The sequence below is a fragment of the Lacerta agilis genome, chromosome 2 (genome assembly GCF_009819535.1).
Source record: "Lacerta agilis isolate rLacAgi1 chromosome 2, rLacAgi1.pri, whole genome shotgun sequence".
Taxonomy (NCBI): Eukaryota; Metazoa; Chordata; class Lepidosauria; order Squamata; family Lacertidae; genus Lacerta; species Lacerta agilis.
The window spans coordinates 74,673,817-74,690,330 of NC_046313.1; the positions used below are offsets into that span (position 1 = coordinate 74,673,817).

At 41.4% G+C, this 16,514-nt stretch overlaps 1 protein-coding gene across 4 annotated transcripts in view; it reads left to right on the forward strand.

Annotated features, from left to right (window-relative positions):
- Positions 1-796: 796 nt before the first annotated feature.
- PPARG (peroxisome proliferator activated receptor gamma) overlaps positions 797-16,514 on the forward strand; it is a 63,633-nt gene continuing 47,915 nt past the window's right edge. Inside the window, exons 1-2 of one of the 4 annotated variants that reach the window (XM_033140788.1) lie at positions 821-878; positions 1,945-2,051. The gene's annotated coding sequence lies outside the window, so the exon portion shown is untranslated. Of the gene's footprint in view, positions 879-1,023; positions 1,046-1,944; positions 2,052-16,514 lie in introns of those variants that run through there. The other 3 variants (XM_033140790.1, XM_033140787.1, XM_033140789.1) reach the window with 3 other exon arrangements.

Sequence of the window (16,514 nt, forward strand, 5' to 3'; positions counted from 1 at the left end):
GTCAGGGAGAAGTGCCTATCTGAAACCCTGAGGAGCTGCTGCCAGTGCAGACCTTACTGCGAAAGAAGAGCCAATGGACCTGCTCTTTTGCCCTCCACTCACTGTCCCCCTAATTCTGGCCACAGCAGACCCTGAGGAGCAGTAGTCACCATTTCTCTTGGTCCAGCAAACAAGCGAAGCTTCTCTGCCCCGGGTGGAGAACTGAGGGAGTCAGTTACAGGTGGGTAGCCGTGTTGGTCTGCCATAGTCGAAACAAAATAGAAAATTCTTTCCAGTAGCACCTTAGAGACCAACTGAGTTTGTTCTTGGTATGAGCTTTCGTGTGCATGCACACTTCTTCAGATATGAGGGAGTCAGGACAGAGGCGGGCAGATTACCATTGCCAATGGCCTGACCATGCGGCAGCACCCCGGCCACGCGCATTCCCTTGGGCCACGCTGCGTCCACTCCTCTTGGAATTGGCCACAGAGCCGCCATCGGACAGCCTCGACGGCCGCTCATTTCTCTCCCCCCCCCCGCCCCACCCACTCCATTTGCAGAGCATATGCCCGCGTCACCTCGCTCCTCAGCGCCCTGCACGGCACACGGCGCGCTAAACACGCGCGCGCGTATTCCCTCCCACACAAGGGCCTCGCGTGGCCCCGTGGGCATTCCGCCCCCGCTCCTCCTCCTGCTGGCCCGACAGGCGCAAACTGCCTCGCTCCGGCCAGCTCCACACGGGCGCCGCCGAGGGTGGGTGGGACGCGGGGTTTGCCGGAGGGCGGGGCAGCAGCGCCGTGAAACCTGGGAGGCGGCGCTTGTCCCTAGACGGGCCGGGCGGGGGAGTTCATGCCACTAGACGGGAAGAGTTTCTCCTGCTGCCGAGTTGACAGCGCCAGGTCAGTGTGGGAGCCGGAGAAGCAGCCAGAAGCTCTGGCGGCGCGGCGGGAAGCGGGTGGATGGACGGGAGGGCGGCGTTGCCCGCCTGCCTGCCGAGGGGCTGCGTCTCGCGGCGGTGTGACGCTGCAGGGAATTCCCACCCGATCCGTGGGGGCGCGTGCCTGGGGTCTGTAGAGGGACGGAGGGAGGCTGCGCATCGGAAAGGGCTTGTGGGGCTGAGACGGGCACGAGGGGACAGCAGCTTCCCTGTGGGGCTCCAGGACACTGGCTTGTGGGATGAGAGAGCGGGGAATGGGAAGGCTGTCTACATACTGAATGGTCGTCTGGGAGAGCAGAACTCACTTGCTCTCAGAAAGTTTTGCTCTTTTGTAGAGAATTAGATAGAGACTGAGGTTTATTCTGAGGGGTGGGGTGGGGGGTTGAAAGGAGCAGGTGTGGTTGGGGTCGGGGGCCACTAGGGCTAACATGACGTCCAGAAGTAGACCCTAAACTCATTTAGTGCAAAGAAGTCTGTGTGTTTCCAGGCAGAGTGTTGAGTGTGTTTTTTTCCTGTGCCATGCGCACATCTAGACACAGATAAAAAAGGGAGAGGTGATGGCAAAAGTTTTACTGGCAAGTACTGCCTTCAGAAAATGGGGGGAAATAAAAAATCCCAGACCTAAATTGGTGATGGGCACATGTGGCCTGCCTTTGCATCAGGTCCGAGTCATGTATCTTCCTCACGCTGTAATGGGAATGAGGACGCATTCTTGATAGGAATTCTGCCTGTGATCCTTATAGAACTCTGTGGTTTACGTTCATCATGTGGAAGAAAGGGCTATATAAGTGCTCTTTGGAGGTGATGCCCATAATGCAGGACAGTTTGTTTGCAGAAACTTGTCCACCATTGCTACATCTGGGATGCTAAAAACTCAGAGGGCACCTCTTCTACCTGTGGAGGTAATGAATGCGTTTAGTCAAGATGATGAGAAAGGGAGAAAGTTTGTTTCCTCATTTAGCTGAAACTTCTGGTGGATTTTTTTTTTAAAAAAATCGTAATTTTTCTCTTTGCCTTCCAAACCACAGCAAGGAGCATAAGCGAGGTTCCAAGTATAATCCTGCCACAACAGAGATTATACATTGTGAAACAGATGATGCCTTGGTGTCATATCCCAAATCTGCAGGCGTGTTTTGTAAGTTTCCCACTGTCATTTCTCCCTAGGGCAGTATACACTAGAGACTGCAAGTTCCTGTTAGTGTTGTAACTTTGAGGCAATATGTGTGAGTTATGATCCACCGTGGTAACAAGGTCATGATTTAATACCACTGTGGCAGAGGACCAGTTTCTTCTCCTTGCATTGTTGTGATATGGTGAGGGAACTGTTCTTTTCCTGGAGCCTGGAGCCCCTCATGTAAAAACTGTAATTGCTCTTGATAGCAGCTTCTGAAAAATCAGATAACTTCACATATAGGGTTGTTAATGAAAAATTATACTCTTGAAATTTCCTCTCCTTATCCCTACAAGAGTTATGATAATGGGCGACATAACAACTGCTGTTCAGAAACATATGGCTTGCAACCGGTGTTAGAGAAGACCTACTTAAATTAACAAACATGACCTAAGTTGGGTCTATTCCTTTCAATTGGTAATTTCTACTCTGAAATTACCTAAATTGGATACCATCTGAACACCTTTTCAAACAATAAATTTGGAATTTAACAAAGTCTTTTTTTAAAAAAAGAAGAAGATATGTGCAAACTGAGCCACAGAAATACATATCTTGCAGTAAATTCGATTCAAACAATCTAATCCAAAATCCACTTATAGCTCAGTTCGGTTCATGTTTAGTCAGAAGTATCCTGAGCTAAGTGTGCATAGGATGGCAATTCTGGGATAAGTATATTGACTTTCAAATTGAATTTCTAAGTAAGTTTGCTGAAGATCACTATTCTAGATAACTAACTCAAAATTATCAGATCTTTATACCTACAACAGTTAAGCTTAGCTGCAGAGGGCTAAGTCATGGTTTGGCTTGGCATTACATTGGAGCCCAGGCTTACAGTTTGTTTCCTCCAAACAAACCATAAGCAGTAAGCAAAGAACAAAGTTTAGCAGCCTGTTTAGTTTAGAAAAAAACAAACCATACACACATAAAACTAAATCAAGCCATGGCAGCAGGAGTGGGAGAGGAGTGAAGCACCCACAATTTTTTGCTCCATGAACCAGTACATTGTACATTCACCATTAAACCACAATTTAACTGTGGTTTAAAGTGACCTATGGACCAGCATTCATTCCTTTGATTTCAGAGGCTCAGTCTGTGAGACTCTTCACTTTTTGACTTGCAAAAATTGATCAGTCTCATTGACTGATATGTGGGTGTGTCCTGGCCAAATGATAACATTTGCTTCTGTGCTGATGTATGCCTGCTTTCCTTCCAGCTCTATGATTTGACAAGCTCACTCCTGCAAGCATCTACACCTTTTTGCACTAATTTAGCAAAGTACACATGACTGAACACACATACACACTGAAAGTACAATAATTGGTTTTGCTGTTGTTTTAATACCAGTTTTCATTGTACAAACTGTTTTAAGATGGTAACTGAAGTGGTTTATCAGAATGAACTGAGTGGACTCTGCAGTAGTACCTGTTACCTAAGCTACTCGTGTCAAGGGCTAGTATTGCTTCCTTTAAACTTCTTTGCACTTTCTCAAGTCATAAAGTTTCCATCACAGATTGAGTTAAAGAGATGTCTCTGCAACTTTTACCTCTGCACCTTGAGATATGTAGAGAAGGTTTGAAAAATGAATTACCACTGGAATTAATTGATCAGTATCAATTAGGAAGGAATTAGGAAGGAATTAGGAAGTAATCAACTAATAGAGTTTCACAAAGTACCCCAAAGTATGGCACACTACATCCTCCCAATTTTATTATTATTATTATTATTATTATTATTATTATTATTTGGCCGCAGCCCAGAAATGCACAAGGGAAGATATATGTTTTGTGTTGAAACAGAGACTTCAATCCCACCACCATCGTCAAAAGCTTTTTTGTTTCTTTCTTTTTTTCTGTGTGGCATTAAAAAGCAGCTTCTGGTGTGATACCGAAGGCTTTCTCTTAGAAGAATGGAAATAAAATCTGCAGCGCATGTTTGTAATCCTTTGGACACATGCAAAGGGACTGACAGGAGTGAAGTATTTGTCTCCTCCACATACATAAAAAAAACCTTTGGAATAGAAGATAATAGTTTCACAACAATCAGAAATCTAGGGGAGATTTGCACAGTCATTTAATATGCCAAAGTCAATGTTTTTAGGGGCTTTCCCTCAACAGACATATGGGTCAGTGGCCACAAACATTTATTTCTTATAATATACATAGAAATAATCTGCTGCAAAAAAGGCTGATATTTGTAAATGACAATTGTGCCTGTATGCACGCTGAGTAATAAGGGCAAATAGCAAATTTGGTATGGGCAATTTCACACTGATGCGAAGGAATAATGGCTTCCAATATTGTGAACCTATGTTTCTAAGGTTAGAATACTATGCTTATCTACTGCCCCACACATACTTGAACCATTTGCAGTACCATGAAGACACAGGAAATAGGAAATAGTAGTAGTCGTCGTCATTATTATTATTGTTATTGTTATTAATGAAGATGTCTGTGACTGAATAATTTTATAGCCTTACAGGAACTTCTATGTGTAGATGCTATTAGAGAATGTACAGTGTGAAACTGCACCACAGCATGCAACTTTGCCAGCAAGCCTGCATTGTTTTGTGAGACACAATAGTGTGTGGCAGTGTGTAAGAGCCTTTTGAAGGGTTAACAGTCTTTTTGAGCTATATAAAAAACCTGGCTCATAGAATCACAGAGCTGGAAAGGACCCCGAGATTCATCTAGTCCAGGGGTCAGCAACCTTCGGCTCTCCAGATGTTTCGGACTACAATTCCCATCATCCCTGACCACTGGTCCTGTTAGCTAGGGATCATGGGAGTTGTAGGCCAAAACATCTGGAGAGCCGAAGGTTGCCTATGCCTGATCTAGTCCAATGCAGGAATATTTTGCCCAACATGGGGGCTCGAACTCACAACCCAATGATTAAGAGTCTAAGGCTCTACCAGCTGAGCTACCTGACTCATTTGACTCATGAACTCCTAAAATCAATCAATGGACTGGTGATGGTCCACAGACATGCCGAAGCCACCTCTTTTCCTCATGACTAAGCATATCATCTGCATACCAGGCAGTCTTTACAGAGCCAGGACAAAGTCTATGAATTCAATACTACGAATCCCAAAGTCCCATCTTACTGAACAACAAGTCATTTACTTGCTACGTTGCTGGTTGATAATTAGCAATTTTTTAAAGAAGAAGAAGAAGAAGGAGAAGAAGGAAGCTTTGGTCCATCTATTCATTATTGTAACAGTATCGGGGTGGTTTTTTTAGCATAGCAAAACTACCACAGATAGAAAGATAAATCTGAGTCAAAATTAAGGAATGATTCACACTGGTGTGCCTATCACACAAACACATACTGCTGCAGGCCATCATATAAGCAGTTTCCATTGAAAAGCCTTGTGTCTGAGGTGATGTGAATATTCTGACTGTGATGTTTAAATCTGCGATAAGCTGTCTCGCATCAGGTTTTGTTTTTCTGCCGAAATAAATATATTTCAAATAAATACATTTGTACTCTACTTTGGCATCCACGGTGACAGTGCTATGTGAGTTATGTTAATTTTAGGGGGAAAGAAATTCAGATTAGCCATGGCCTGCGGCTTATTGTATCTTCTGATCTAGCCCTCAGAGATGAACTCGGTTGTCCATTGCTGTAATAGGGGTTTCAAGAATAGGATTGGATGCAGGCGGGGCCCCCCCCCCGCCCCCACCACACCTCACAACATACCCTCATGTGGCGTATTCACAGGGCCAGTGATACGACCAGCCCTGAGATTCTTCCTCCAGACCAAATGCAGTTTTCTAGCCACAGTGCAACTACTGGCAGCTGCTCTGAGGAACAAATGAGGTGGGGAGGGGTGGCTTAACCCTTACACTCTCTGCAGTTTGACTGCTTCACATGCCCCTTCAACCACTTATGTAGTTTGATGCATAGTTGGAGACAGAAGTCTGTGTGCATTCTGGTTCTGTGAAAGTTCAAAAATCACAGGAAACTGGGTGCTTTTCTCTCAAAGGTGCCAGTCTCTTATCATGGCCCCTGTCCTTCTGCTTTGTATATCTGTTGCTGTTCCCAGGTATTCTATGCACCCCTTCTGTCCTTCCTTACTATGCCCAAAACCAAAAGTTGTTTTCTTTTTTAAAAAAAAAATCCTCCAGTGTATCTAATTAAATTATTTGGATTGAATTAAGCAATATTCTTAATATTTAGATACTCTGAAATATTTTCAGTGAGGAATCTATGTTTTCATGTTGTATTATTTCGCATTTGGTGGGGGTGGCAGCGATTCCAGACAGGAATACAGCTTTGGAGAATGAGTAATATGTAACATTTTTGCAGGTTAGAATAGTTTCTGCTCTCTGTTGGTCATCAAACCACTGTCTTCTTGTAGCAGAGTGGTCGAATATATTCATAGGTGTGGAGGATTGTAAAATAAGTTTTCTCATGCTGTTTTACAGCTCAGCAGTGATGATAACAAGTTGCCTGAGGATCTGGGATTCCTTTATTCTTTCTCATGTCTGAGTGGGATAACTGTAGGTTTCTCTTGATCTTCATTCCTGTTGAACAGGAAAATATTCAGCCATGGATCTTCCAGCTATATTTCTCTGAATGCATCTTTTAAAACCCATTATAAACTGTTGAGAATAAAATCCTGTTCATAGATAACTGGAGAATCAAGTAATTAAGCTTTTCCTAAACTATGTTGCTTCAGCTTATATGTCAGTTCACATACAAGTTGAATGCTACTGTTTGTTTGTTTGTTTGTTTTAAACCTCACTGCACATACAAAAGGAACCTCTCAGGGCTTCATCCAGATATGACATTTTTCTATATGCAGGGAGGGGGGGGTGATTTTAAAAATAATAACAGGAGAGTATTCAAACATGCATCACACTGATTCTAAAGAGAACCAGTGTGGTGTAGTGGTTAAGAGCAGTTGACTCGTAAGCTGGTGAACTGGGTTCGCGTCCCCACTCCTCCACATGCAGCTGCTGGGTGACCTTGGGCTAGTCACACTTCTTTGAAGTCTCTCAGCCCCACTCACCTCACAGAGTGCTTGTTGTGGGGGAGGAAGGGAAAGGAGAATGTTAGCCGCTTTGAGACTCCTTCGGGTAGTGATAAAGCGGGATATCAAATCCAAACTCTTCTTCTTCTCTTCTTCCAAAGTGGTAACACTTCTCTTCTAGCTGTACTGTATATACTAGAAAACAGATAGAGAGATACTGAACTACTGAACAAAATTGTGGGATTTTGGAGTGAATGTACTTCGTGCTTGGCTTTGAAGTGAGCACCACACCAATGCTATCAGGAGCTGACTTACATAGTGAATCAGAGTATTTATTAGTTGACCTCAGTATTCTGACAGGTGCTCTTCAGGGACTCAGGCAGAGATCATTCCCAGCTCTGGTCCTTGAAATGTGTGCTTTGGAGCCTTATGCATGCAAAATATGTGCTTTTGTCAATGCACTGCACTTTATTATTTTTTTCCCAGGGAAAGGCTTATGTCACAATGCTGCAGTGGAACAGTTACTCTCCCAAAATGTAGATTTCCCCCGCTATAGGGTATATAAATGTTGGGAAGGGTAGGACTTCTTTAAGCACCTTGGCAGTGAGACGTGGGCTTTTTTTGTTTTTGTTTTGTTTTGAACATATGATACTCTGTAGCTACTTGGATATTCCATATATATATGCTAAATTATCATTTCAAATAATGCTTTTTGGGTCCTTTTTGCATCAAAATTGTGAAAGAGATTCGGATCTTAATAACACAAGGCTGTTTGTTACTTCAGGCCAGGTGATATGAAAAGAAAAATGTTAATTACAGGCTTTTGTAACTGGCTGATAATTGAAGCAGTGATGGTCAGAAGAACAGGTTTTACAGCACAAGCACTCTGATAATCTCTATTAGGAGCGTAAGGAAAAGGTGACACACATTTTCTGATATTTATTTGCAGAAGACCCTCCCCATGGCAGTTATTTCTTTTTGGAAGTCTACAGTGAGAGGGAGCTAGCTAAGCTCAAACCTTATTGAAATGACCCTCGGGTTCCCTTCCAACTCTGTATACCGGTACTATGATTCTATGAACAGGACTTAAGTTTTTGATGGCAAACTTAGCCCCAGTGATGTCAGTGGCACAATGTACTTTACCCTTTAGTCTTTTAATCAATTATCTCCCCCTCCTCCACAAATTTAATGGCCTGATTGCCACGCTTGATACAAAATAAGGATTTAGCACTTAACTGCTACAGTTGTTGGATGGCCCAAACCTGCATGTTACACCAGCAGTGCAGCCAGATACCGTGGACCATATTTGTAGGACTAGGTTGTTAAAAGTTAACACTTGGGTCACGCTACCAACTATGAGGTTCTGGATTTCGTGTTTGGTTATTAGTTTCTCTTAGTGTGAGTACAACCACTGAAGGGTTTCTAAGGCTGTATCTTGTTGATGTTGTTCAGTCGTTCAGTCGTGTCCGACTCTTCGTGACCCCATTGACCAGAGCACACCAGGCACCCCTATCCTTCACTGCCTCCCGCAGTTTGGCCAAACTCATGCCAGTCGCTTCGAGAACACTGTCCAACCATATCATCCCCTGTCGTCCCCTTCTCCTTGTGCCCTCCATCTTTCCCAACATCAGGGTCTTTTCCAGGGAGTCTTCTCTTCTCATGAGGTGGCCAAAGTACTGGAGCCTCAACTTCAGGATCTGCCCTTCCAGTGAGCACTCGGGGCTGATTTCTTTAAGGATGGATATGTTTGATCTTTTTGCAGTCCATGGGACTCTCAAGAGTCTCCTCCAGCACCATAATTCAAAAGCATCAATTCTTCGGCGACCAGCCTTCTTTATGGTCCAGCTCTCACTTCCATACATCACTACTGGGAAAACCATAGTTTTAACTATACGGACCTTTGTCGGCAAGGTGATGTCTCTGCTTTTTAAGATGCTGTCTAGGTTTGTCATTGCTTTCCTCCCAAGAAGCAGACGTCTTTTAATTTCGTGGCTGCTGTCACCATCTGCAGTGATCATGGAGCCCAAGAAAGTATAATCTCTCACTGCCTCCATTTCTTCCCCTTCTATTTCCCAGGAGGTGATGGGACCAGTGTCTATTATCTTAGTTTTTTTGATGTTGAGCTTCAGACCATATTTTGCGCTCTCCTCTTTCACCCTCATTAAAAGGTTCTTTAATTCCTCCTCACTTTCTGCCATCAAGGTTGTGTCATCAGCATATCTGAGGTTGTTGATATTTCTTCCGGCAATCTTAATTCCGTTTTGGGATTCATCCAGCCCAGCCTTTCGCATGATGAATTCTGCATACAAGTTAAATAAGCAGGGAGACAATATACAGCCTTGTTGTACTCCTTTCCCAATTTTGAACCAATCAGTTGTTCCATATCCAGTTCTAACTGTAGCTTCTTGTCCCATATAAAGATTTCTCAGGAGACAAATGAGGTGATCCGGCTGCATCTTATGAAACATCAAACACACGCATATAGATTCTGAACCCATCAACGGTAAAAGTTTATATTCTTTCTCCAGTAACAACCAGTGAGTCCCAGAACGATTAGCAAGCCTTGCTCATGAGTATAATAAGCATGAGACTGGAAGTTCTTCATGCTGTGTTTTTAAAAACAGAGTTCCATCCTTCCAAGAATCTCTTAAGATAAAACTTTATTATTCATACTTCAGTATGATCCTGCTGTTCCTGCATAGATTGACGATGAAAACTGAGACAAGACCTGACATATTTTGAAATAATTATTCTGGCCAGAACACCAGTCTTTCATAACTCAGAAATCCACACTGATTAAAAAAAATCTATTTATTTATTTATTTGTAGTTATGAATCACCTTCCGCATTTTTAAGTGCATGAGAAAATATGCAGTAAAAACACTATGCCCACAAAGCACTTTCCAAAGTTCCAAAATATAGTAACAGCTGCCTTCCACACTAGCCATCGGCTAATTATTATCTGTCAGTCTTGAGCCCAGAGTTTTCAGCCACTGATGGCCATATGATGCTGAGTGGGTTGTGTACCACTTAATGTGATAACTGACTGCTTGATAGTACTGGTAGTCAATATATCAACCACGTATTTCATGAAATTACCTCTGGTTGCTAACATTTCTCCCCACCTTAACCTTTTGTGAGGTATCTGGGAAAACCTGAGTACATTCAAACCTTTATGACTAAAATGCATACACCTTCATCACTTTGATTTGCTGTGCAATACTATGCATGTCTTCTCGGATGAAAATCTCACTGAGTTCAGTGGGGTTTACTTCCAAGTAAGTGTATTAGAGCTGGGTTATCTTCCATTATCCTTTACTTTTTTGGGTTAGGTTAGGCACCATGTTCCTCCGCTATTTTATATCACCAGCTTGGAAAGAAAGAAAGCTAGCGATGCTCACAATGAATTTAAAATATTCTCCCAATATTCAGTTCTTTCTGTTAGTTCAGTCCAACCTGGTTGTTGAATCCCTGCCTGGCAGTAACTTTTTGTTGGTGGTGATGATCTGGTTTAATATAATCATAACTACTTTGAAATATTGCTTACACCTGGAAAACAGTATATAAGTGAAATAAAACATATGGAAGATATACTCATAAATGTATAATGCTCTATGTAGTTGTGTTCTATAATTCACATCCATTTTACTATGCTGTGCTGCCAATACTTTCTTTCAAACCCATCATCCTGATCTTTTTTAAACCTCTTTTTGATCACTGTTATTATTATTATTATTATTATTATTATTATTATTCATTTCTATACCACTTTATATTTTAAAGAAAAAATCTTAAAGTGGTTTACAACACATGAAAACATCAGATAAAACAATCCAGAATAAAACAAATTCAATCTTCAAGGAAAATATTTCAGATCCTTTTCCAAGTAACATTTTGCTTTCCCCATATTTATTTACCGACTTAATTTAGCTCATAGCATAACAGAAATACTCTGGGAAGCCAATGTGGTGTAGTGGTTAGAGTGTCAGACTAGGACCTGGAAGATCAGGGTTCAAATCCCCACTCAAGTCATGAAGCTCACTGGGTGACCTTGGACCAGCCACAGCCTCTTATTGTACCTCAATGGGTTGTTGTATGGATTAACTGAGAAGGGGAGTGAACCATGGACAAAAAAGTGGGACATAAATGCAATAAACACTGTGTTCAGTGTTCTTTGTGTCATCACTTAAAAGTGCTAATTCCTAAATTAGCTTCTTGCAGAAGCATTATTCCTACATTTATTTCTGTCTCATTTTATTCATGAATACAATTTTTCTATAGCGGCAGAGAGTTGCAGACACCGCATTAAACAGCTGATCCCATGTATCATTCACTGTTGCACCCACCGTATGATGTGATGTAATGTTGTGGTTGTGAAAGTCATGTGCACATCTTTCCATTCATTCTGACTGACAGGATGCTGGTTCTATGTAGGCGAAAGTTCAAGTGAGGATTTAGAAAGTCTTTCCAAGTGCCTTATCTTTGTTTAACGTTTTTTAAAAATGTTGTTTTCCAAACAAGAAGCGCTTCTCCATGCAGAAAAATGCATGGGACGGCTGGCAGGAATTTGCAAAGCCTATGATATGTTCTGTGTTCACAGTATTTTGGAATATTTGTGATATCGTTGTTCTGAAACATAGGTGGCATATTGGTTTCGGCATATTTTGTATACATGGTTTTTCAGAAAACAACATAAAATGGGATTAACTGTGTTAAGACAGGAGTTCTGGGATGCTGGCTTAATTTTCTGGGAGAAGCAGAAACTGAAAGTGTTTCTAGATGACTACAGTACAGGGAGAAGGGTTCACACAGGAGCTGAGGGGAAGAATTTGGAAGTGTGTGATGGTGAGGTTTTAAAAGTTAATTGTGTTAGTATTTTTAGAGTATATATTAATATGAAAGAGGAAAAAAATCTCAGAGGTTGCCTTGGAACCGTTTCCCCAAACCAGTCTGCTCTTGAAATATGCCCACATCTGGCAACGTCTGGAATTTTTAGTACATGTTGTGAAAGCAGCAGAATATTAGTCTTTGGGAAGGCAGTTGCTCTTCCTGCAATATGCATAACTTCCATTATTTTCCAGTGATACTGGGCAGAAGATAATATAATGGGTCAAGATGGGATGTGGAGTAATAAATTACATGCTCCATCCCTGCTATCAGCTGGGTATTATAGCTCATTTATCAGTGAGGGGGTATGTGTGTGTGTGTGTGTGTGTGCGTGCATACGTGCATGCGTACGTTTCTCTGTCTGTCTGTTTCATGTGCACCAGTTTGCTCAGTGGCACCCGAGGGTGCCTAATCTGCTACATAAAGAGAGATAAAACTTTATTCGCATTAGCCAATGGCCATAGCAACAAAATCCGCTACATAATTTTCTACCATTTTGCTAGTTTTATAACAGCTGAAGGTGAAGAATTGCAGAGAGACAGAGGCAATGTATGGATGGTTATATCATGGCTTAATAAACTGAGGTGTTAGGAAGCTTTGTGCTCATGTCTGCAGTTTCTTTCCTTCTCCCTTCCTGAGGGTTTGAAGTCGGTTGAAAATGCTGGTTTGTTCCAAACCTCGTGTCTATTGTTTCCCAGTTTTCACATAACTACAGGTTGTTTTTTTTAAATAGAGATTTCCTGGTTTAATTTTGGCAAGCTGGGAAGAGAGGAGGAAAGGGACTCCATGCAAAGACAAAGGGTTTGTGCAGACATAATGCCTAGTTATGATTTATATCATTTAACCATGGCCTTAATGTAAAAATGTATTTCAGGGCTGCTTTGTGCATGATATTGGACTTTTTTAAAAAAGTAAAACACAAGGTCCTGAGTGTTTCATTGCTATAAGGCAATTTGGAGAATGGGCAAGGAAAAATGTGTCCCTTGAGCCTTTCCTCCCAGCTTAAACATCCCCATATTATTAGGCCAATGATAGTTCAGTTATTAGAGCATGAGACTCTTAATCTCAGGGTTGTGAGTTTGAGCTCCTGCATTTCAGGGGGTTGGACTAGATGGTCCTTATGGTCCCTTCCAACTCTATGATTCTATATAGTGTAGGGATAGTAACTCCCTCCCCCTACCTAGCTGACTCTATGAACGTTTTGTGGCCCAACAGTTCTATTTTCTGGATTCTTAAAGAAAATGTACAATAGGTATTTGCATTCTGAGGGAGCCTCTCTGTGTATTTAGAAATCTGCACCTTATATAATTTATACCTTATCCTGAAGTAGTTCTGAACTGGTAAGCAAAGTTTGGATCAGCAAAGTTTGGCATTAAAGGCGATAAGAATTCAAGATGACAAACTAATAACCTAAATTTAAAATCTTAGGCATGTTGCTAATGTAAGAAATATGTTGCCTTAGTGAAGAAATCCTGCAGCTTCTGCTCAAGTTCAGAATGATGGCTTGCTTTGACGGCTGTAGCCTCTTTCCCTTTGCTTATCCTGCTAAAATACCGTTATTTTGCAAAGACAAAACAAAGAAGGCTGGGTGGCCTCATAAAGAAGATAATAGTGCAGATAGAAACAACAAGCTACTTATGAGGTATGAGATTCTCCAAAAACTGTAAGAACAGATTGATAAACCAGTAGCACAATGTCAAACAATAAGCAGCTTCAGTTGGGAGCTATAAATTAGGGTTAGGGAACAAACCTGGATTTTGCAAACGGTTGGGGAAAGAGCAGAGAGAGGAAGACTGAGAGATGTCGTGGCACATACTGAGCAAGGTAATAGTTTTCAATAAGATTGAGATGGTTTGGATATCTTTCTGCATCGCTACCTTGGGAGAAATTGTATTTGAACATTGTTCAGATATCTTGGGTCCAAACTATGTGTTGTGTGTGTGTGGGGGGGGGGTCTTGGCGTTTCGCTGTTGTTGCAAAATTAAGGCTGAATGAGACCTGGCTGCAACCCATAGCTGATTTTTGTTGTTGTTGCGGAGTAGAACGTGTGTAGGCTTAGAATTTAACCCCACAAATAATTGTATACGATTGATAGCAGCTTTTAGAAGAGGGGACTGTCAGCATTAGGGCTGCAGCAGTGTGTTGGTGGTCGGGAAGCTCCCCAAATGCACTGACCTCACCTTTAGTTTGGCCCTAATGTCCAGCAAATCAAAGTCTGCTTTGGACTGATATATAAGGCAAGAAGCTTAAAAGAAAAAAATTAGAAAAGGAACAAATCCCCACCCCCAAAGTAAAATACAAAATATAGCAATATAGCAAAGAGAGAGGTCATATAAGCATATTATACAGCTTTAATATTTATCAAACTTCCTGCTTATCTTAAAATCAATACGATTTCTTAAAAAGAAAATTAAAGAAAGTGCCTCTGATTTTGTATACCTTTGCATCTCGTGAAACTTTCTCATGCATGCAGGCATTAGGACCCGGCTGTGAATTGGGCTTTGGCTTTACTAGGGCAGATGTGTATGCAGGAGCAACAGGGGACAGAGCAGGAGTGGTGGGCAGAGCAGAGATGCCCTCATATATTTTGGGAGGGTATATTGGCCTTATTGAGAAGGGGGATTTATCTTGTCCAGATGTGTTCCTAGGCTTATGTATTTGAGCAGAACTAGAATATCAATTAAATCAATAAAGATTTTGCATTTAGTAAATTTCAGACTTGGGCAAGGGCTGCAGTCCAATTTCATAATTTTACAGCATTTGTGGAAAAGACACTTTTTATTTCACCATTTTCACTTTCTAACCTGGACAACACCTCTAAAAGCATCTAAGCCTATATGCAGATAAGTGTTGAGTTCTCTGTTTCTTTGAAATTTATGTCCTAAAGTTTGGGTTCTTTTATGTAGTATTCAAAAAGATGATTGTAGTATTTAGTCTATGGGAGAGTCCATTCCAGAGTTAATTTGTAACTAAAGCAAATGAATCTATAAAAAGAAGAACGGTTGCATAAGAAATATGTCAAGAAAAAGGAGGCCCCGATAAGGGCTATCTGAACCAGTTTGATCCCAGTGATTTTATGGCTTTGGAATTCAATTATAGGTGTGCTGGGAGTAGCAAATCACAATTCTGTAAATTAATGGGACACAAATATCTTTATCAAATTCTGTGTGTGTTCACATGCTGCAAAGTTCAATCCTGCCTTCCGTAAATAAACTCTTTGGAGCTACGCTGTATACCTCTGCTGAAAGCAACAGAAGTGCAGATACAGCACTGACTGAATCATTTTCCAAACACGCACACTGATATGAAATACTATGTTAAACAAGATTAGCAAAATCAATTGGTTTTTCCTTCTGGGAAGCGTTTTATTTTATGTTAGCAGCATTTTTTTCTTCTGCAGATGTCACAATCCTTGGTATTAAATAAGGCCGAGGATTCAAAGTATGGTAGCAATGTGTTCGGATAAATTGCACCTACTTAAATGTATGTGGTGCCTATGATCTGTCTTCTCTCCAGGTGGCTTTATCTAATGTGGGTAATGTCTTTCTTCTTACTTAAAGTAAAGAGATTAGCTTCAGATTAATTGCAAATAAAATTTTGTGATGTAATCTATATAGATTTTTGTTCTTAAAAATGCCTACGCCTGTCTTCTCATAATAATTAATCAGCACCACTTTCCAGTCATTTACAGCATTATCCTATGCATGTCTACTCAGAAGCAAGTTCCACTGAGTTCATTGGGTCTGACTCCCAGATAAGTGGGTATCAGATTGCAGCCTTGAAAGAGGAAGAGCTTTTCCCTTGAAATTGTGGGCATGTAATGTAATGTAATTAAGGATATGTTGGGCAGGGTGCTGTCATTAAGGAGATGTCAGGCACTGCGCTCTCATTACTCTAGATTGCTTATTACACATCTAAACTTGAATAATTCCATGTGTAGTGACTGTTGTTAATGCAGGAGAGAAAGTGAAAGATCGCCATTCTAGTTGGGGTTGATCTTGTGTTACAGACACTTCAAATGCATAAATGAATTTAAGTCTCACATTAGAAAATTGGAGAGAGGATATACAGGTCACAGTTCCCTGAAATGGGGCAATTTTACTCATATTTTCCATGTAGTGAAAGAACACATTTCTTTCACCACATTTGCACATCGTGCTAAGCCTTACTTTAGTATGATGTGCGCAAACAGGAATGAACTGCAGACGGCCTTCTCCTGCACAGCCCAGAGGAAGAGTTTGGAACTGTTGCCTCCTTTCCCCCTTAACCAGGGTTGCTTGTGTTATATCAGGTGTGGCAAATGCTATTAACTCTGTAACTGTGGTTGATATCAAAGAAACCAATTTCCAACCAAGGTTTATGAAGTGGGCTTATTGAAGTGAACCATAGTTAGTGTTAACCACAATTCTGGATCCAGACAACATGGCAAACTGGTTAACTAAAAGTAGAAGTGAAAGCTTCTAAGGAGTATGAGCCCAAAACTATTTATACAAGATCATTTAGCATAGAAAAGGTGCATGGTGTATTTGGAGAGCCATATTCCCAACTGCACACAGTCATTTTGTTGC